This window comes from Protopterus annectens, chromosome 17.part0 (assembly GCF_019279795.1).
Source record: "Protopterus annectens isolate FY-2018-M chromosome 17.part0, PAN1.0, whole genome shotgun sequence".
In the NCBI taxonomy this organism is placed as follows: domain Eukaryota; kingdom Metazoa; phylum Chordata; order Ceratodontiformes; family Protopteridae; genus Protopterus; species Protopterus annectens.
Window position 1 is genome coordinate 275822813 of NC_056751.1, and position 22553 is coordinate 275845365.

A 22553-nucleotide genomic window follows, 5' to 3' on the forward strand; every position below is an offset into this window, starting at 1 on the left:
GTCAGATGTAATGATCAACAAGTAGCATGGAATATATAGTTTTATACCGAGCACAGAGAAACATTAAAGTTACACACATTATGTGCATAAGGAAAAGAAATCAGATAAAGTGTTACGTTTTTATTTTATTAACCTGCGGTAAGAACCTAAAACTCACAATTTTAATTTTGCTGTTATGTGTAATGGCATTTTACTATTATAATAAAGAAAAAAAAAGGATTACTGTTTTTTATTATATGACTTGTTATCATGCTGCAAGATAATATGGCTGGAAAATTATTAAGTTTTTGTTATTGTTGTTTGAGTGTTATGACTACACAAAGACAGGGGTATAGCAGATGTCAGGCTTTAGTTTTTGGTTGTAGGAATCTCAAATAATGGAAAAACTAAACTTCATACTCACGCACAATGTTTCTGTATTTCATTGTTGGTGTGTGAAGATATCAGATGTGGAAGTCCCCACATCAGAGGATATAGAGAGCTTGCCTCCTGCAAAAGATTGTGAGTAAAATAGGACAACTTTTTTCTCTGATGGTGGGGTATGTGATGAAGTATATGTGACAAATGTTTTGCTTACCATTATTTGAATCTAAACTAAGCAGAGTGTAATTAATTGGAATAAATCCTAAAAATGGACTGCTGAGGCCCAATCCACCGATCTCCAAATCAAACAACCCCAGGTTAAAAAAGTAAAGGGGACTAAAAATTATTGCAAGCAAGTAAACTTACGGTGCATAAAAAAAACTTTCCTATTACAATGATATTTATATATTTATTTATTTGAATTCTTATTATATGCTAATCAGGTTAATAGTATGGTCTGGAGCAACTTTTCAGTCCAGACTTAGGCTGTTAGGAAAGGCAAATACTACATGAACAATTTAGTGTAACCAATCAGCAAGCATGATTTTTTGAAGGTAAGAGGAAACAGGAGTAGTGGAGAAAACTCACACAGAAACTGTACAAAATTGAGGACTAAACCCTGGGACTGTGAGGCAGAGATATTTGTAATGAGTCACTGTACAGACAGTCTAATTATATTGTGAGCCCAGCACTTCACAGGAGATAAGGCCTAAAGAGAAAAGACTTAGGATAAGTAGTATATATTATTTTCTCCACCTCCCATGGTAATTAAACTCACTACCCCTTCCATTCATATTAAGTCTGATACCCAGTGAGGGCTAATACCAGAAATATAAGTAGGAGATATGATAAGGATGCTTTGCAGCTGTGTCAGGCTGTAGCATTAGCAACTACCCTCCCAAAGAAACTAAATTTTTTTTAAATTTGGGCACAGCTTTTTGATGGGCATGCTGTGTACCAGTTATATTGGTGGAAATGGAGGCAAAGTGGTAGTGGGAATCCTTAGTTATGAGTTACAATAGAGTATAATACCCATTTAGTGAATAAATGCAGAAAACTGCTGAATAGTGTGAAAAAAAAACTGCTGTGGCTTGTAACAGAAGGAAAAGCTCTGAATGAACTTATCCATTTTAGTAAAACTGCAGTAAAAGTTCAGCATTTTATCCAGAAGCAACATCTTGCAGTGTGTGATCAGGCACAATGTATATGAGTTTGTACCTTAAGTGTGGATGATAATGACATATAATGGCTCAGTAGAATAATATAGGCAATGGCAGAAACAGCTTGCCTAATATGATGTAGGCAAGCATATGACAAGGAGCTGATAGTGCATCATTCCCTTCTGAGATACCACTGACACAGTATCCCCTTCTCCTAGATCAATGGCAGTTGTGTTTATACTTTTTGTATTTCTTAAACAAGCCCTTAAGACCTATTAACCCAACATATTCATTGTACATCTAGAACAAAGTGCACTGCTCATGGCATTCTGCAGAGCTTGCCTCACGAGAAAGCTTTCAGGCAGAACAAGCCTGTACTGTCTAGTTACATCTACAAAATTGTACAGTAAGAATGCTAAAACAAATGTGAACACTCAAAACATAACATGTATATCAAGTATAATAACCAAGGAATCAGAGCTCTGTGCATGAGAAAGAAAATATAAGTCCCCACTGATCCTTTTTTCTGATTAATTCAGATTAAGAAGCAAATAACACCTATATATCTTGAGAGGCAAATAAACACAACGGAACTCATTTCCTGAGGATATTTACTTAGACAACACAGATGTATTAAGTTCCCCAGGTGACGTAAATACTATAATTTTATGTTTCCTGCATCATGCATTGCCATCTACTACTGACGTCTGTTTATTTCTTAAATATCTTTATAAGAAACCTTGTAGCCTGGAATACATTTATGTTTGAAACAGCAGTCAAATGTGATGCTTGACTACTGCATTTGGTCAGTTTCAAAGTGTGTCTGTTTCTCGCTGTCTTAGTAGCTAATGAAGAAACACTATATCTGTATTCAATTAACTTTTGCTGTGGGAAAAGTTATTTATTGCTCGGTCTCTGCAATCTTTTCATTTCTTTACTGTAGCATTTAACAGGGTAAAACATAGAATGTATGATTTGAAATAATCAGCGACAATATCTGTCTTTTCAGTGCTTAAAACGGGTCAGATTTTATCATACTTATTTTAAGTGAAGCGGAGGTTGTATTAAATCTTCCCATTCATTACTCTGACACAGTCAATTGCAGTATCTATCTTTGCAGCAGGTATTGGTACCCTTCAGATCTGTGTTGCACAGCTTGCTAACTGTTCCAGTGTCTTTCATTTATTTCTGACATGTAACCAGAAGTAGCAGAAATATGCCTTACAAGCATAAAATACATAAAAAAAGCTTTAACCTGGTTTATGTAAACTGATGCATTGTTGTGTCAGACTACTTTGGGTTTTTGTAAAATGCTATGAATTGAACAGAAAGGGCATAGCCTAGATGAGTATAGTTTTCATAACAAACTAGAAATATGTGGTATTTCCTAAAGCTTGTCTTACTGAAGGGAAGAAAAAGAAATGATCCAAGAGTCAGAGATAACAAGGAATATAGCAACAAAAAGTGATGGGAGGGTGGCCTAATGGTTAAGGTGTTGGCCTTACAAACACAAGGTGCAGAGTTTGAGTCTCACAAGAGATAATTGGCTAGGCTTAAAATAGCTCACAAGGACAGTTAGTTTAGTACTAACCTATGATTTTGAAAGATCGTAATCTCATTGTTACTTTGAATGTATGATTATGGAAACTACCAAAAGTAAAAACATTACAAAGCAATACTTAAGTTTAGAAGCCATTACAATTTCATGGAGTATTGATAAAATCATCTAGATATATGCAAAACAGAAAAATAAAACCATATCTGCTGTAATCCTAATTTGAGGAATTTTACTGTTCTCCACTTCACTGGGTTTTCTAGAGCCCCACAACTATCTCCTGCCATGTCTGTCTACAGTCAGATTTCACTAAACTGCTTTACTCATCAGCATTTTTAATTTATTTAACTTAAGATACTGAACTGCTTGCTTTGGATAAGTTATGTTAAAGTGTTAAAACTACTGGCTACCGAGTTACTTTCTAAGAGAAGGAAACTTAGCTGAGTTGTTTATTTAAGCCAGGACACATTTAGAGATGTATTCAACTGTAAGATGGTGGACTGATCGTCTGAGTTGCTTTGTGATAGAAAGAAACATCTCTGTATCCTGGACAAAATCTCAAGCCTGAAATGTGTAGACTATTCTGCTTTCTTTGTTTGTTGGGGGTAAATTGCTGTACCTGTACACCTCACAGCTCCGTTTGGCTGTGGTTTATAGAACCGCATAGTACAGCTCCTGCTGTGTTTACATACTATTTGACTAAACTGCTAAACCTTCAACTAATGGAGAAGTGAGTTGTTTATTTTATTTACTGCTTTACCCAGCATGAATGTATTTAATTTAATTTAAAACTACCGAACTGGCTGCATTCGATAAATGCTTTATGATAGAATGATGCTAAGCTGTGCCCTGGGCAAAATCCCAATTACAAGGCTGATACTGAATGGTTATTCCGCTTTCTTTCTTTCTTTGTATTAAATTGCTGGGATCTGTGTCTCTCTCAGCTCCATTTTTCTGGGTTTACATTGCTGCACATTACACAGTGACTGGACAGACTGCAGTTCATAGTTGGAAGTCCTTGGAACTAAACCTTGACTAGTGGCATAGTGTCCTTACTGTATCACCCCCTAGACAGACAGACACACACACACACACACACACACACACACACACACACACACACACACACACACACACATACACACACACACACACAAACACACACACACACACACACAGTATGAGTCGTTCAGACTTGGTTCTGCACAGTAGATCAAGCACTGCCTCAGTGCTGCTAATGGGCTAAGTATAACATTCACCACCTACCTTAGCTAAAGGTCATTTTAGTGCACCAAGCAGCACTGAGTTCCCTACTCTCAGTACAGCAACCCACTAACATCATACTAGGACATATCTAGTTGGCAAAAAAAGTAACCAAAAATCAGCGGTACACAAAAAATGACTCCAAAGGTAATTTAATAATGTAAGCACCTTCATACAAAAACAGTGTCAGTACTTCTTCAGATGTAATGTAAAAGTAACACATCTTATCCTTAAATACAATCTGAATTAGTCACATGATTGTTAATTGGCAAAAATCTATTAATGAAAGGGTAAAAAAGTAAAAACCTTCCCACACATAACAAATAATTCACTTGATATAAAACAATAAACATACTTAAATACAATCCTACAAATCATTTAGAACACACAAAAAATGTGAATAATAATAAAAAACTTTATACCTATACATTAAATATTAACATATTTTTAAACCAAAATAATCTCATTAAGCTCCTTAATTTCAAAATACAAGATATGGAGCAAATGTCATTAATGCCTGGGTACCTAAAGGCATCTACCTTAAGTTGCCATAATAATTCACATCTTTCTAACCTTAAAGAAGTAGGGACACCCCCCCCCCCCAGTCGTAACACCTATCTGGTCAATAACCTGGAATGTAAAACTATGGTCAGGATTGGTGGCCACATGTTCTGCTAGTGCATTTTCAACCTTCTTGCTTTTAACTGCGTATTGGTGCTCGTACACCCGGTTTCTCAACCTTCTGTCAGTTTTTCCTATTATTTTATATCAAGGGAATTGTGTGTTATTTGTGGGAAGGTTTTTACTTTTTTACCCTTTCATTAATTGATTTTTGCCAATTAACAATCATGTGACTAATTCAGATTGTATTTAAGGACAAGATACGTTACTTTTACATTATGTCTGAAGAAGTACTGACACTGTTATTATATGAAAGTGCTTACATTATTGAATTACCTTCAGAGTTATTTTTTATGTACCGCTGATTTTTGGTTCCTTTTTTTGTTTTTAGTAGTTTGTTTTTCGTTTGGAAACATTTCTCCAGTTTGTGGTTTCATTGCAACCGATATTGGCTTTGGTACACCCTTTCTCTTTGCAGATGATACTTCAACTGTGGAATCTAATCAAGATATCTGAAAGCTTACTTGCTTGATCTAGGCATTAAATAAAAAAGTGGATGATTTGGTAGCATCAGTTATACATAATCCGCCTTCCACTTCTAGGATTTTGGGGACTTCTAATGATCAACATCCTTTATCCTCATCTACAGCAGCTCTCACCAGGGGTGCTCAACTTCACTGAGTGGAGAATTCCAACGTGAATCCTACATCAATTGCTACTAGTACAAGACCTTTAAGTGGTAGTCCTTATGATGACAGAACACTTAATTCACTGAATAATCCAGTGCACCTGTCTTATAGGGACGCTTTAGCTAGTGACCATAGCATCCAGAATTGGCTGCAACCATTACAGGGACTTGATTTAAGAACAATTGCCAACCATTTAACATCAGAGAGTGTACAGAATAATAGCAACATCTCTGCAAGGCTTAAATTGCTCAGTGTTAAATCTTTTAAGATTAAAAAGCTGCAATTGGAAGTGATTTACTTCCATGAATGTGTCAAATGTAACATCATCCCCAAGGGATTGAGGAGCTGGCATTACCCCACTGGCCTTATCCCAGATTCCCCTTTTCATAAAACTTTGATCAATTTGTTCAATAGATAAGGGATTGAATTATTGAATTGTTTCATAGAACAATATTCCATACAAATCAGTGAATTGCAAAATGAAATCGAAGTCTTGGGCAGTTCCATTAAAACAGACAATGATTTCATGAGTTATAACTATGATTATGAACGCATTTTTTCTAGTACTGAGATACAGATTAACAAAATCAGATCTAATAAAATTAGAAAACTCAGAGGGGATGAACTTGATTATAGTAAGGGTATTACATACCCATCCCCCCTTTCCCAACAAGGGGGTGAAGTGAACCATTATAGGGCTGGCCCTGAAATGAACATTTCTGATGATGCAATTGCATTGAATGCTAGTAATGAGAATTACTCTATTCCACCCACAAATGAAACGGAGGCAGAATCTAATATGGATGGCCCTCGTTGCAGTAACAGACTCTAAAATAGGAGTGGGCCTAATAATCAATGGTTCAATGATGCTTCAAATTTTCAAGAGGCTCCAGCCTGAGGCCAACAGAACACCAACAGAAGGGGGAAACAAGAAGAACAACCGCTCGAATTATCGCCGTACCAGGAGATGATTGATAACTCCCCTCCACTTCTGGTGAGTTTCATTATGTAGGAACACCAGATAATGGAGGAGATAATAGATTTTGCATTGTTTTTAACACTGAGAAAGACTTTAAAGTTTTCAATTATTCTTTGTTTCCTGTGACTGTTGAGTTAGCTGATATGGCTAATGGATTACCTTTTGTTCCTTCTAAGAATTATGATATTGCAGGAACGTTAGTTGAGCTTAAATTATTTATAAGAAAGTTGAATTTAAAAGTTTTATGTGGTGACACAGTTGCTTTGACTAACCAACAAGTTTTTAAGATCAACAGCACATTTAATCCAATTGTACACCATACTTTAACTACATTCGAGCATCTTTGTGAATGTGATTTTAGAAGTTTATATTTATTTAAACATAGATCTAATTGTTCTAGTGGTAGTAATTTAAATAATAATGAATGGAAACTGTTGAATTCTCTGATTAACAGTGGTCTTAGGATTTCTAAGCCTGATGAAGGTGGTGGTATTATTTTAATGAATAATAACTATTATATAGCTAGAATGGAACAAATGTTAGGTACTGACAATTATACTATTGCATCAGTGAATTAACTTACTTTGGCTTATAAGAAAGTTAGATCTTTTTGAATTACCCATTTACTGAAGCTCTTATTACCCTGGATATATTTAATTACCTTTTGTTCCAGCACCACAAATCCTGGTCATCTTCGGCATACCGAAGATACATAACGATTTATGTAACTCCCCTCCACTTCGTCCAATAGTTAATGGATGCAATTCGATCACGTATCCCATGTCTAAGCATGTAGATCACATACTTAAGCGATATTTAATTGGGAAAACTCAGATCTGTAAGGACTCATGGTCCCTTTTGGATACCATTACTGGGCTAGATTATAGGGATAATTACAACTTTGCTACGATTGATGTCAGTGACTTATATAAAGTGATTCCAAATGATCTTGGAATCGACTGGATTAGCCAGGTTTTATTATGAAAGGGTATTGGTGCTGAAGAATTATATTTATTTCAAGAATTCTTGGACCTTATTCTAAGTAACAATTATTTTTTGTTCAGAGACAATATTTATGCGCAATCGAAAGGGGTGGCCATGGGGTCCCCATGTGGGGCTAGCTTTGCTAACCTTGTCATGTGTTATTGGGAAAGTGAATATATTTTGAATAATAACCCATTTTCCAAATATATTTATTATGTGCGTTATTTGGATGATATTTTTATGATATTTAAAGGGGAAATGGATGTTTTACACAATCTGGTCACTTACATGAATAACACTACTGAATTTCTGGACTTCACAAGTAACTTCCAGACAGACAGTATCTCCTATTTGGATATCTGTCTGAAGTAAGACAGAGCTAAACAGCAATATGTGGCCACCATTTTTAGGAAAGAGAGTTACTCAAACTCTTTTCTTCATTATTCTAGCTCCCACCCAGCCTGCCAGAAAAAAACCTGTTGTAAAAGAACAATTGATCAGGGCCACTAGGATAGTTTCTAATTTTTCAGACTTTATAGACGAATGTAATTTCCTTAAAGAACTTTTCTTGAAGCGAGGATACTCATCAGTTTTGGTTGATAATCTTGTCGAAGAAGTTACAACAAAGAAGTCTATAAGTCATTTTAAAGCTATTTTGAGTGATTCTCAAAGTGCGGCCCTGATTTTTGGTGAACCTAGTTTTGATCTGAGTCCTACTTATAATAGCCCTTCAACAGATTTCTCTTTAACTTTTATTACTCCCTTTACCAATGATGCTTTCTTGTTGAGAAGAATTTTAAGTAAGAATTGGAATTTAATTACATTAGATGAGAATATCAGGTGTAAGTTACCAAGTAAACCAACAATTATTTTCCATAGAGGACGTAATTTAAAGTCTTATTTTGAACACATGGAAACTAACAGTACTAGGATTAGAGGCATGTACAAATATGAGTCTTGCCCTTATTGTAGATTTATTGATACGGGCTTATTTTTCTGGATTAATAATGTAATATTTTCATGTAATGAAAGGTATACTTGTAATTTCAAGAGTATCATTTACTTGGCTAAGTGAAAGCAGTGCCCAGTTTTTTATATAGGAAAAACTGATAGAAGGTTGAGAGACCAGGTGTACAAGCACTAATATGCAGTTAAAAACAAGAAGGTTGAAAATGCACTAGCAAAACATGTGGCCACCAATCCTGACCATAGTTTTACATTCCGGGTTATAAACCAGATAGGTGTTACGACTAGGGGAGGTCCTACTTCTTTAAGGTTAGAAAGTTATGAATTATTATGGCAACTTAAGGTAGATGCCTTTAGGCATCCAGGCATTAATGACATTTGCTCCATATCTTATATTTTGAAATTAAGTAGCTTAATGAGATTATTTTGGGTTAAAAATATGTTAATATTTAATGTATAGATATAACGTTTTTTATTATTATTCACTTTTTGTGTGTTCTAAATGATTTGTAGGATTGTATTTAAGTATGTTTATTATTTTATATCAAGGGAAGTGAAGTTTGGCACAGACAAATTTGTCATGGGGCTGTTAATGTGGGTTGGGTGAAAGCTGTGCTAGGTTATTTTGGGTGGCTGAGAAGGGTTAGGAAAGGGTTGAGTGAGTTTGTGAGGGGTGTGGCATGAAGGGTTTTTGAAAGGAAATCCAGAGTGAGTAAGCACATTTTGGTGTGGTCTTGTTGTTGCCGCAGGATCACGTCCTAGACGACCTTGTGGTAAGGTAAGCCTTGGGTGATGGCATACATCAGAAGGTAAGCAGTACTCTTAAGATGTGGGTATATACAATGGTATCAGGGAGGTGTTAATTTTTTTTTTTTTTTTTTTTTTTTTTGGCAATGGACATACTTTAGAATGTAGTAAACTGCTGTCTTGCTGCTGTCTTGCTGGGATACCTAATGCTAGAATGCTGTTCGGCTAGTAGTTTGCACTGTTTTTTATGAGAAGTACAGAAGTGTTTTCATACAGTTAAACTGCCCCTCTCTTTGATTGCCTTTTAGATGATTACCTTGTTACTTTGTAATCATAAAAAGAATATAGTTTATATCATATACATGTTGGAAATTATGATGCTTTCATTTGTGGTATTTTTCTGGCTACCTCGATCAAGTAAGTTTGTAATGTAGGTTAGAAGGAGATCAAGATGATATTTAGGTTCATCAGGTTTGTAGCCCTGAACCATAGTTGCTGTCGTTCCATACATTTCCCTGGTGGTCTTAGGGGTATTTCAGGCTTTTGGGGCCATTAGTGTTGTTCTTGCATACATTTTAGGGGTTAACTTGCATCCCTGGTGGTCTGTGGTGTTTTTACTCGTTCATTTTGTAAAGGGGTTAATGCATTGTCCGAGGTTCACTGGTGGTCTGTGGTATTTTGCGGGCTTTTGGGGCTGTTAGTTGTTGCTCATTTGTTTTTTAAAAGGTTTAGCGCATTGTCCAAAGTTCTCTGGTTGTCTGTGGTGCTTCGTGGGCCTTTGGGACCATTAGTGTTGCTCATGCATGCGTTTTAGGGGTTAACTTGCATCCCTGGTGGTCTGTGGTGTTTCACGGGCTTTTGGGGTTGTTAGTTGTTGCTCGTTCATTTTTTAAAGGGGTTAGCACACTGACCAAGGTTCACTGGTGGTCTGTGGTGTTTTGTGGGCTTTTGGGGCCATTAGTTGTTGCTCAGGTATGTTCTTTCCTTCAAATGCAGTCTACTATGAAAAACGCACAAGCCTGCCCCATGAGATCATATTCGGCATTAGCTAATAATTAATTATAAAAAAAAAAAAAAAAAACGCTGGCTGCTGCTTGGTTGATAACTAAGCAGCGTTTAGGTCCTTTAGGATATTTCAAGTGTGCCAGCCCCTGAGTGGTTGAGAATGCTGCATAGTGTGTTTCTTTCCCCTGACTGCTGCTTGGGTCATAGCTAAGTACTTTTAATGTGGTTTACGTTTATTTACTATTAGCCTTAGTATTGCATTTAGTTATACACTGAGTCATGTAGTTCAGTCTTGATGTGCCTGCGTGTGTTTGTAGATGGCTTAGTGGTTAACTACTGTCACTATAGTGTACAGGGTCCTGGGTTCAGGACCTGCAAGGGCTGTAAATTCCAATATGCAGTTTGTATTGGGTTTGATGGAAGTTTGTATTTTATAGCTGATGAATCAAAGCTATGGAATGGAGTCTTGAATTTTTTTTTTTCTTCCTGTAAGGTACTTTGAGGGACCTAGTGTGATGGTTGACTGCAGGGTGAATGACTGAAGTTTAAATGGGTTTGTGGCAGTATAGGTAGCATACTTGCTTTATGATGCATTAGGCGGTGGTTTCTTTTCACACAGCATATAGTTGGATTGTGATACCGGTGCCTTGTCAGGCCCAGTTCTTGAGAGCAATTTATTGTGCTAAGTTTATTATACGTTATTAACTTTTGTGTTTTCTTACCAGGTGATTATGGCAGCAGCTTTGAGACAGAGATGGGCCAGTATTGTAGTACAGGCTGAGGATTTATTCAAGGACATTCCCGCTGAGGTACCATCAACTAGCATGCAGGGTGTGACCATTCGTAAGAAGCGACAGATGGCTTCAACCTGGGCATTCAGGGTGAAGAAAGCCAAGCAGACAGCATCGGCAGAGAAGGCTATGGAGGTGATGATGCCCCCTTTACCAGCTGCAGGTAACAATTCATCATGCTTGGGGGGGAATGAGGAGCTTGGAGTAGGTGTGGTAAGGGGCAATGAAGGTGACAAAAGGAGCTACTGGGTAGCGGTTTGGAAGCCTTAGCTGAGTATGGAGGGATTTTTGACGATACCCTGTCATTGTTAGATCAGGAATTAGAGCCAGATGTCCAGGAGGTGGGGTCTGACTTTGGTTTACGGCTGGGGGAATCGTTGGCATCAAAAGTCCTGTGACAGGAAGGGGCTCCCATTTTATTGACCTCGCACATATCTCTGTTAGTGAAGGAGAAGATTTGGAAAGGGGAGTTTGTCGACATTTTTGAGTTGATTGATGCAGACGGGGTTCAATGGTTGACGAAAGCAGAGACAGCTAATGGGAAGGACCTATTGGCTGCATTGGCTGCAATAGGTCGCAAAAGGGTAGGGAGGTTTCGGGCTAAGACATGGAATAATTGGGTTCTAGGTTTCATTTATTATATGGCGGTGTGTTTGGAAAGGGACACATTACTGGCTCTTCCTTTTTTGGCTTATTTTTTGACTATAGCGAAGCACAGAGGTTGAAGCCTGGTTATGCAAGGTTATGGTATGCATTGGGAGGTCAGACATCTGGACATTTGGCTGTCCAACATGATGGATACCACTGGAGGGGGTGGCAGATTATCTCAGCTATCTGAGGAAGGTACAAGGATATGTTGGGCTTTTAATGCCAGCAGGTGTTCTGGGGAGGGTTGTAGATTTGCTCATATTTGCTTGAAGTGTATGGGGGTGCATGCATTTACACAGTGTGGGAGGTGGGGATCAGGTTGGGGGTCAGGTGCCGCACTTTGGGGGTATGAGAGGTTGGAATAGTGCCTGTTCAGCATTGCTAGGCAGGTGTGGTCGGGCTAATATTCGGGGCCAAAGGGGGGACTTTTCGGGGAGGTAGAGGGCATTTTGGAGAACCATTCACCTATTAAGGTGACTGTATTGAAGGACTTATTGATGCATTATCCGCTGCCACTGGTAGTGGGGGAGTTAATAGAAGGTTTTTCCAAGGGGTTTTCAATTAAGTCTGCATTGGTGGGTGGCGGGAGGGTGGAGAGAAATTTGAGGTCTGTCAAGGGGAGGGAGGTGATTTTGCAAGAGTTGATTGAAAAAGAGTGCCAGGCTGGGAGGGTGTTAGATCCTTTTTCTTACTCTCCTTTTCCTAACTTTAAGGTGTCAGGTTTGGTTCCAAAGAAAAAGCAGGGTGAATTTCACTTAATTCACCATTTATCGTACCATGTGGGTGAGTCAGTGAATGATTTCATTCCCAGTGGAGAGGCTAGAGTAACGTATTCATCTTTGGATGATGCAGTTCAGGTTATTAGGAGTTTCAAGGACCCTTGGTTAGTTAAAGTAGATACTGAGTAAGCTTTTCGGTTGCTACCTGTGAGGGAGGAGGATTGGCTGTTATTAGGCATGGTGGTAGGGGACAACTTTTATTTTGACACTGCCATGCCTATGGGATGTGCGGTGGCATGTACTACTTTCGAGAAGTTTAGCTCAGCATTGCACTGGATATGGCAGCAAAGGGTGGAGGATCAGCAAGCTGTACACTATTTAGGTGACTTTTTATTGGTAGGGAAGGTAAACAGGGGATGCAGGTAGCTATGCAAGAGTTTGTGGGGACGTGTGAGGCCTTGAAGGTACCTTTGGCTAAGCATAAGTTGGAAGGTCCGGAGAAGCCCTTGGAATTTTTGGGGCTGACTGTTGATGCAGAACAGGGTTTGTTTTGTTTGCCTCAGGAAAAGATGATTAAGCTGCAGGAAAAGATTATTTGGGTGAAGTCTAGGCCTAAGGATCAGGTGAAGGATGTTAAGGAATTATTGGGTTTGTTGAACTTCACGTGCATGGCAGTGCATCCTGGGTGGACGTTTTGCCGGTCTGTGGCATTTTTGTTGAAAGGATGTAAAAGTAAGTACCACAGAGTACGGGTCAGTAAACTGGCACGAGATTTAGATTTGTGGATGGAATTTTTACAACAGTTTAACGGGATTTCATTTTGGCAGTTGGACACAAGGAGAACTGTAGTTGTTTACTGATGCAGCTGGAGGTCAGGAATGGGTGCTTACTTTGCGGGTCAAACGTTTGCTGTTCCAGTGCCGGAGCATTGGTTAGAGGACTAGAAATGGGATGTTGCCTTTTTAGAGTTGATGCCAATCTGGGCGGCTTTGGTAGTATGGCAGGATCGTTTGAAGGGGAGGAGGGTGGTATTTCATTCAGATAATTCTGTGGTGGTGAGAGTGCTACAGATAAAAATGGCTAAAGCACCTTGCTTGTTATTTCTTCTTAGAAATTGGTGTTGCATAGCTTGTTGATTAACTTTTCTTTTACAGGGTTTCATGTACCAGGGGTTTCAAATGAGATAGCTGATAGTTTATCTCATTTTCAGTTCTGCAGGTTCCGTCAAGTGGCTCTGGAAGCGGCTTTGCATCTATCAGTGGTCCCACCCAGCATTTGGCAGATTAAGCAATGGTGATTGGTAGGTTGGTGCAACAATCATGGGCAGCATCCCCGAGATGAGCCTATGGTAGGGCATTGCTTAATTTTGACAAATATTTGTGGCAAGTATCTGATGAGGACTGTGCGTGATCTGAGAATTTATTGTTATGGTATCTAGCCATGTTGAAGAGGCAGGGAAGGGCAGTGCGAATGGTGAGGGTGGTTTTAGCAGCCATTGCTGCGTATACTCAGTTGGTTGGAGTAGAGGATTTCACTAGGTCATGGGTGGTGAGTAGAGTCATAAAAGGGTGGGCTAGAGTTGAAAGGAATAGCATGAATAGGAGATGGCCAGTTATGAAGGGTATTTTAAGGATGTTGTTAAAGGGTTTGGGTAAAGTGTGTGGTTGTTTGGATGAGTACGTGTTGTGGTGTACAGATAGTGTTTGGATGCATTGTGAGGCATTTCGTGTATTGGAGTTATTGGGTTCGTTGTATGTTCTGATATTACCCAGGGCGGTGCATATTAGATTGTGTTCCTCAAAGACAGATCTGGAGGGGCTTCAGCCACCCATTGTTTTGGAGGAGATGGGGGTGGCTTGGAGATGTCCCGTAGTTTGGGGAAGAAAGTTGTGTGGGGCTCGGAAAGGTAGAATTCAAGGGTTAGTTTTTTCAGCAGTAAGTGCTAAAGCATTGACAGGCAATCAGTTGAATGTGGTTATGAGAAGGGGACTTTGGAGTGTGGGTTTGCAAGGGGATCAGTTTTCTTCACATTCCTTTCGGATGAGTAGGGCATCTGATTTGGCTAAGGAAGGTAGGTCAGTGGAAATAATCAAATGGATGGGTCAGTGGACATCCAATGCCTTTTTGAATTATATTAAGTAGTTTGTAGAAGCGTTGTTTTTTTAAAAAAAAATATTTTCTCTCTTCTCTTAGATCGGGGGCGGATCATCATTTTAGGCCATCCATTCATATTCTGGGCTGCTAGGCATGTGGAGGTTAGACCCAATGGCATGAATCTGGGTTTGGATAATTTTGGTTTAAAAATCATTTGGCATGGTGTTAGGGGGCTAAGGTGGAATCAAATGTTGCAGGAATTTAATGGGTTGCAGGTTCAGTGGGGGTTGCCTCAGGTGTTAGTTGTTCATTTAGGTGGAAATGACTTAGGCAGGGTACCAAAGAGACAGTTTGTCAAATTCATGAGGACATTTTAGCATTACGGAGGATGTATCCAGGGATGGCTATTATCTGGTCTGAGATTATTCCTCGGTTGGTATGGAAAACGGCACATAATTTTACCACTATAGAGAAGGCTTGCAGATATGTCAGTTTTAAGTTGACAAAATATTTGGGGGAAATTGGGGTTCATACGGTTCGGTATGTAGAGTTTGATAGTAAGGATCCAGTGTGGTATAGACTGGATGGAGTTCACCTCAACGATTTTGGTCTGGATTTATGTAATCTTAATTTGGGTTTGATGGTGGAGGATTTTGTGAAGAAAAGTTTTGTCTTAGGGGGAACAGCCCTTTAGGGCTTGTGGGTGGAGAAGAGGGTCAGGCCTGATCCTCTTCTTTTCCCTGTCTACAGGATGGTGGACGGAAAATTGGTAGTTGTGACGAATTAAGGTGAGCGGGGACACAGTCTTTGTTGTTTATCCAAGGTGAGAGTACGCTGCATTTGTCTTTAGTTATTGTATATATGGGTGAGTGGGGACACTGCCTGTTTGTTGATTTAATTGATGTTTAATACACTTTTGTTGCTGTTTCATTAGCTAATTGTATTCATGGGGTGAGCGGGAACGCTGCCCTTATGTCTTTTATGTTTCAATAAAGTTATGTTATTAAGAAATTTTATCACAATAAAGGTCGTCAAACGTCTGTGGGTGTTTATGTATTTACTGGACCATGACAAGTGAAGTTTGGCACAGACGAATTTGTCACGGGATTGTTAATGTCGGATGGGTGGGTGTTGGGTGGAAGCTGTGCTAGGTTATTTAGGTGGCTGAAAAGGGTTAGGAAAGGCTTAAGTGAGTTGGGATTGAAGGGAAGTGAGGTAGTGTGAGGGGCTGTGGCTTGGAGGGGTTTTTGAAAGGAAATCCAGAGTGAGTAAGCACATTTTGGTGTGGTCTTGTTGCCCTCCCTGCCCAACCCATTTAATTTTGGTTTGAGGTTTGTTGGGTGGAGAAGAGGGTCAGACCTGACCCTCTTCTGTTCCCGCTCTACAGGATGGTGGATGGAAAATTGGTAGTTGTGAGGAATTAAGGTGAGTGGGGACGCTGCCTTTGTGGTTTATCCAAGGTGAGTGGGTACGCTGCCTTTGTCTTTAGTTATTGTATATATGGGTGAGCGGGGACGCTGCCTGTATGTTGATTTAATTGATGTTTGATACAGTCTTGTTGCTGTTTCATTAACTAATTGTATTCATGGGGTAAGCGGGAATGCTGCCCTTATGTCTTTTATGTTTCAATAAAGTTATGTTATTAAGCAATTGGATCACAATAAAGGTCGTCAAACGTCTGTGGGTGTTTGTGTATTTATTGGACAGTGACATTTCTGTTATGTGCGGGAAGGTTTTTACTTTTTTACCCCTTCATTAATTGATTTTTGCCAATTAACAATCATGTGACTAATTCAGATTGTATTTAAGGACAAGATGTGTTAGTTTTACATTATGTCTGAAGAAGTACTGACACTGTTTTTGTACGAAAGCGCTTACATTATTAAACTACCTTTGGAGTTGTTTTTCGGAGTTATTTTTTGTGTACAGCTGATTTTTGGTTTCTTTTTTGTTTTTAGTAGTTTGTTTTTCGTTTGGAAATACGTATCTAGTTTGCATTGCTTGTATAAGTAGGGTCAACAAACAATTTACTTATGTCTATTACTGGCTGTATTCTGTAATCCCTCTGATAGGTACTTAGTCAATATAGTTAAAATTTGTAGTCAGACTAATACTCTCCAGACACCATACACTCACTTTTTCTGAAATAATTTATCTGCAGATCACTTCCTCACCCTCTATTGCAAGCCTTCTTGTCCTAAATACTTTCATGCCATGCTTTGACTACCTAATTCTCCCTGACAAATGTTTACCTTTCCTTTATTGTAGTCCTATCACCCGCACACACACACACACACACACACACACACACACACACACACACACACACACATGCACACACACACACCTTGACTCCCAAAATCCTCAGCAGCATAATGCAGTCTCACATATTATACAGTTTTATTTATTTATTTAACATTTGTTTACTGGGCAAGTCCAACTTGGAACAAGGCCAACTTTCAGGGGAGACCTGGGGAGAAATGCTCCAGACATGTCTTTATAACATGGGAGGAAACCAGAGCACCCGTAGGAAACCCACACAAATGCAGTGAGGACATGCAGAGTCTGCACAGATGGCATTCCAGCCAAAAATCGAAGCAGAGAACCTCTTGCTGGGAGATGACAATACTACCGCTGTACCACTGTGTCATTATCTACAGTTATGGTAAACATTATTCAGACGGATCATCATAAATTTCATTATAGTACACAGAACACATGGATTACTCTCTAAAACTGGCAAAAAGATAGCTAACAAATGAAAATATATTTGTTTTGCACCACATGAAGCTAGTTTGCTTCAGTCATTTCCTACAGCACAGACATAAGCTACCATGGAAAAGTATTAAATATTTTAATAGCTTGAAAAGCTGTGATACACTTCCACACATGGGGAAAAAAGTGATAGAAAAACAAGTGTGTGTCAGAGTGATGTATCTAACTGCTTTTAAAGTATTGCTGGATTTGAAATACAGTATTTAGTTGATTATCTGAACTAATTGGGACCTAGGGTTGTTCAGATAATCAAATATATAATTGAACCGGATAAAAAACTTCTAAAATCTTGTTATTTCTGCACACAGGGAATAAACTTCAACCATTCAGCAATTACAGTGGATAATAAACAATATTTTTCACATGCAAGCAGTCTACAAGCTCAAAAAACACATAGAAGTGAATACATATCATGTTTATATATTCAGACTTTATGATATTTCCTACCAAAAAACTTTGGAAGGCTGTGTTCTGATAATCGATGTTCAGTTAATCAATGCTCTACTGTACACTGCATTTCTGTCCATTGTCTTTATAGTAGCATTAAGTAACTTATAGGTTTAAATGTGTAAAACCCTTTTTGATCCTATACCTTTAATTTTTTATTTAATTCATAGTACATTAATGCAGCTAAGCTTCACACTCAAGTTTCTTCAGTCATAACGTGATAGCTATGTGCTCTCAAAAAGGTAGTCAAGATTCTTTTCAAGTTTCACACTGGATTCACTCTCAAAGTCGTTTTTTTTTTTTACTTCATTGCCTGCTGGCCGTAAAGTTGCTGCCACTGCTCATTTATACCCCATCAATATGCAACAACAATCCCTGGCACAGTCATCTTGTGGCCAGCCAACTGAGGCATACCCAACCTCTCCACACAAGCTCAAGTAGGCATCCATCTCTAATCAAACAAAGTTTGCCTTGGTCATATTCAAGGTTTTATCCTTCTATGCCATGCACTGCCTAAGGTGTGGGTTATGATCAAAGACTCAATCACAGTCCTCAACTAGATTATCATCTGAAAAAAAAAAGAAATGGACTGCAATATGAAGTACCCTGAAATTAGTTTGATTGTTTGTTGTATATTTCAAAAGCTTTGAAGTATTTTTTTAGTGTCATCATTTGGAAAGAAGAATATGATGGAAGATTTCCTTTCCTTGTTAAGGATTTATCAATGTGGTGTAAGATTGTTTTCAAGAATTAATTGTTAGTTAAGCAGAAAAATCTTCATATCCAAGCCTTTTCATCCATTTCACTGACTGGTCAATTTTGATAGTATGTTTGATGCTGTTGTATTAGATGGCAATAGTACATTATGCAGATGTGGTTTACACAGGAATTTCCATTCAAGTTTTGGCAGTTAGATGTGAATGTTTGAAGCTATTTTAGAAAGTACAAAAATATTCTGTGCTAATATTTTGGGTTCCAAATGTATGACTAGTTGAAAAAACAGAAATACAGAGAGATTAGAATAATCCATAGCAGACTTATACCACAATTTTTGTTTTTATGCATCATTTATGGACACCTGTTAGATTATGCTTGATACAGCTGCTCAAGTCATGGCTGATAACATCCAAAGGGTACCCACAGACATTTGTACAGGAAGCACTGAGCTCATACCTCTCAACCTGTCAGTGGAAGAAATCTGGACAAAGCCAGAAAAAATGTGGGGACAAAGGCTGTAAAATAGGGACAGAATTTAAATAGTTCTATAAGCTTAGAAAATTGCTAGAATAACAGATGTTGTATTATTATGTATTTTCTGAAGGATATAAAGTCTGAAATTGAAATATCTGTCATTATTTAATATTATTTAGTGACGTCAGTCTTCAATGATTTGCCATAAAAACACCAAATTTATGAGGAACAGACCAAAAATATGAAGCAAAAATTTGGACATTCTGTGAAAATCTCTACTGTTGAGAGGTATGATTGAGCTATACCCATCATTATGAATGGAGCATCATTAACTGCATCTTCATCAACCGGAAATATGCATTTCCATTGTCTGGATAACTGGTGATACATTGCAGAATGCACCAGTAAAGGACTGCCACATTCTTACAGCATGCTATGTTCTTCACAATAGGACACACAGGGATATGGCAGCTAATGGAGAGTATGGGAATGATGATGAAGCAGATGAAGAACTACCACCACAATACCTCTTGTTAAGGTGGTCTGTTGGCATAGCACCTACAGTTCCAATGGATGCAGGATGCCATCACCATCCAGGTCGACCAATAAAAGTTAGGTAATGCATCTAAATTGTTATAAAGCTATTGTCCTGAGAAACTGTAGTACTATTACAGAAATGGAAACGTGCAACACTGTAATGTTGCAAGCTAAAATTACATAGCCCAGGTATCTGCACTACAGCTAGACATAAGTCAGGACCCTACCTCCTACCAAAGTCCCATCCAGCACTCCAAAGTCTGCTCCAGCATTCAGCAAAGGTACTAACTAGCCTGTAACTGTGATTAAGCTGTCCACAAACATCTGTGTCTCCTCATGGATGAATGTTCCTTCATGATTACTGACTGTAATGATGACACAGTTGCACCTATTCTCATTCCTACTTGCTGACCCAGGAGTATGCACAGCAATAAACCATAAATATCAAGGCAGATGGTATGGCGTAATTTGGTATTGCCATCCATGCATGTGGTGAAGGTGTTGTCATATGTGACAGAGTTGCCACCTGTTTGTTTTATGTTTGTTAAATCGGGTAGTGCATGGATTCAGAAGGACTAAGTTTAGCCACAGACCATGAAATACAACTTTGAAAAGACAATAAGTCACACAGAGGACTTAAAAAATGGACATCATCAATAAGACCATTATTCATAATTAAACTTTATAAAACTGTGATGAAGACAAAATAATAAAGGAGAGGAATTGAACTGTTGAACTATTATACTACAGTTACCTAGATAACTGGGATGACTGCACTGCTCTGCAGTTCAGCGAGAGGAATGGACAACTAAGATACCTGTTACTGGACAGTTTCTGAATGAAAACACACCAATTCAAGGATTTACTGCATGAAGGTCACAACACACCCTTGTCATGTAACTGGCACATGTGTTCTCATGCTGCAGGTTTGCTGTGTGATATCATGTGAGATCAGCACACAACCACTTAGAATATATAGAGAATGTCACAATCAGGTTCTCTGTATAAGGTCTACACCCTGGAGTTTGAAGTTCAGATTCCACCAAGCACCTTTTTGAGGGGTGAGGGAGGTCTTGTTTTTAGTAAATCATGTTTTAAACTATTTTCAAATGATACTTTAACTGATTTCCCTGCAAGAGGGGAAGACACAAGGTTAAATATGGAAAGAAAGTTGACAAAAGTCTCTTGGATTCCCCAATCCACTCAGGGTAGCAGTGTTACCATAAACTGACAGACCTGAGATGATAATTCAATGATGCGTTAATGCATTACAGAATCAACCCATTGCTACATAAAGAAAGAATCTGTACTGAAATGGGGAGGAGCACTTTGTATGTAGATAGAGTAATTACCAAATCTTTATGCATTTATCTTTATATATAATATTTTTATCCAAGTTCCACTATTAGCTAAAGGTGTGCAATATAATGCAGCTGCACTGTGATGTGCAGACCATCATGTGAACATGTGCATTGTACTCAGTGACAGTTGTTTGCATGGCACCTAATCAAGCAAAATTTGGTGAGATTGCTATGCACTTGATAACTGTCCTGCATGCCATCTGGAAAACCAGGACACAGGATCATGTAGAGTTTATCAATATAGTTGTAGCTAAACATTGCTGTATGTAAGTTGCTACTTTTTTGTTTTCTACAACCTTATCTATGAACATGATCCATATTTACAAAGACAGCCACCATTCTGAGTATTTTGATGGGTTAGGGCATGTCATAGCACATGCATGTTAATAGACAGTGACATCTTTTTATATAGCATTCTGTGTTGTAGTATGACATTGTTTGATAGATACTACAGCTTATATAACTGGTGTTCAATGTGCATGTCTTAGGGAAACACTTGATCTGTGGGTCAGAACCTATTAACTTATTCATAAGACAACAGTAAACAGAAAGGGGCAGATCTCAGAGTCAAATGCAAGCATTATTAAGTGAAATAAGTGCATTAGAATATGATTCTATTGTCAAAAATAGTTGGACAGCTGCAAAGCACTAAAAATGTCACCCCCATTAAGAGTGAAATGCTCCAAACTTCATTTTTCACATACAATGGTGAGGAAACATTTGGAAAGTCTTAAAGCCATTTGTTGTATCCACTAAAGGTCCCTTTGATTAATAAAATAATTTATGATTCAGTTTCTTCAGTGCCATAATGCTTTTAATGAAGCACTTAAAGATTAAGCCAGGAGATTTGTAGTATTCAACTTGATTTGACAATGGAGTTTCATCTTTTATAAGATTACTTTCCTGCTTCCACTGATAGGTCCCAATTCTAGTTTGCTCAAAATATGTAAGGCGAATCTGCTGTAGCTAGGATGGCCCGGTTTGTGTTTTTACAGTGAGCTCTTTACAACATTTAGTTTTATGTCCGATAAATAGCAGGTATTTTTTATTTGAGTTTGTTATTGGTCTTTCCAATATAAAAAAAATTGCAGGAATTACACTGAGCCCAGTAGACCATATTCAATGTTTCAGTCACACTTAACATTTTCTCCAGTAAGTTTTGTTGGTATTCAGGCAGGTAAAGTGGTCAATCCCACTTAAGCTCTGCTATTTAAATGTCTCTTTGTAGGGTCAGTTGTTATGCCTTTTCCCTCAATCCAGTCCTTAATGCTTTTTGTCTTCCTGAGCACAACTGTCAGACCTGCTTCAAGGATCTTTTCCACTTGCTTATTATTATAAATTATTAACCAGTTGTATTTCCTATGTTCTTCATTTAGGTATTTGTACCTATTTCTGAACTCCCTTGCCAGTATACCCTGTAGAATGGGGTCATTAGAGTCCTTCAGAGCTCAGATGGGATCAAGGATGAAATGTAGTGACCATTCAGATCTCTAGTCTATGGAGGTGGTTCCCTATTACATGATCAAAACCTTAGGTTATCGAACACCTAAAGGTCGATCACAAAATGTCGAAGTCTGAAAACTGCAAACGGCTGTTTCCACACAGGGAAACCAGTCATTTGGCCGTTGCATGGATTTTGTTCTTTCTCTGCTGTAGAT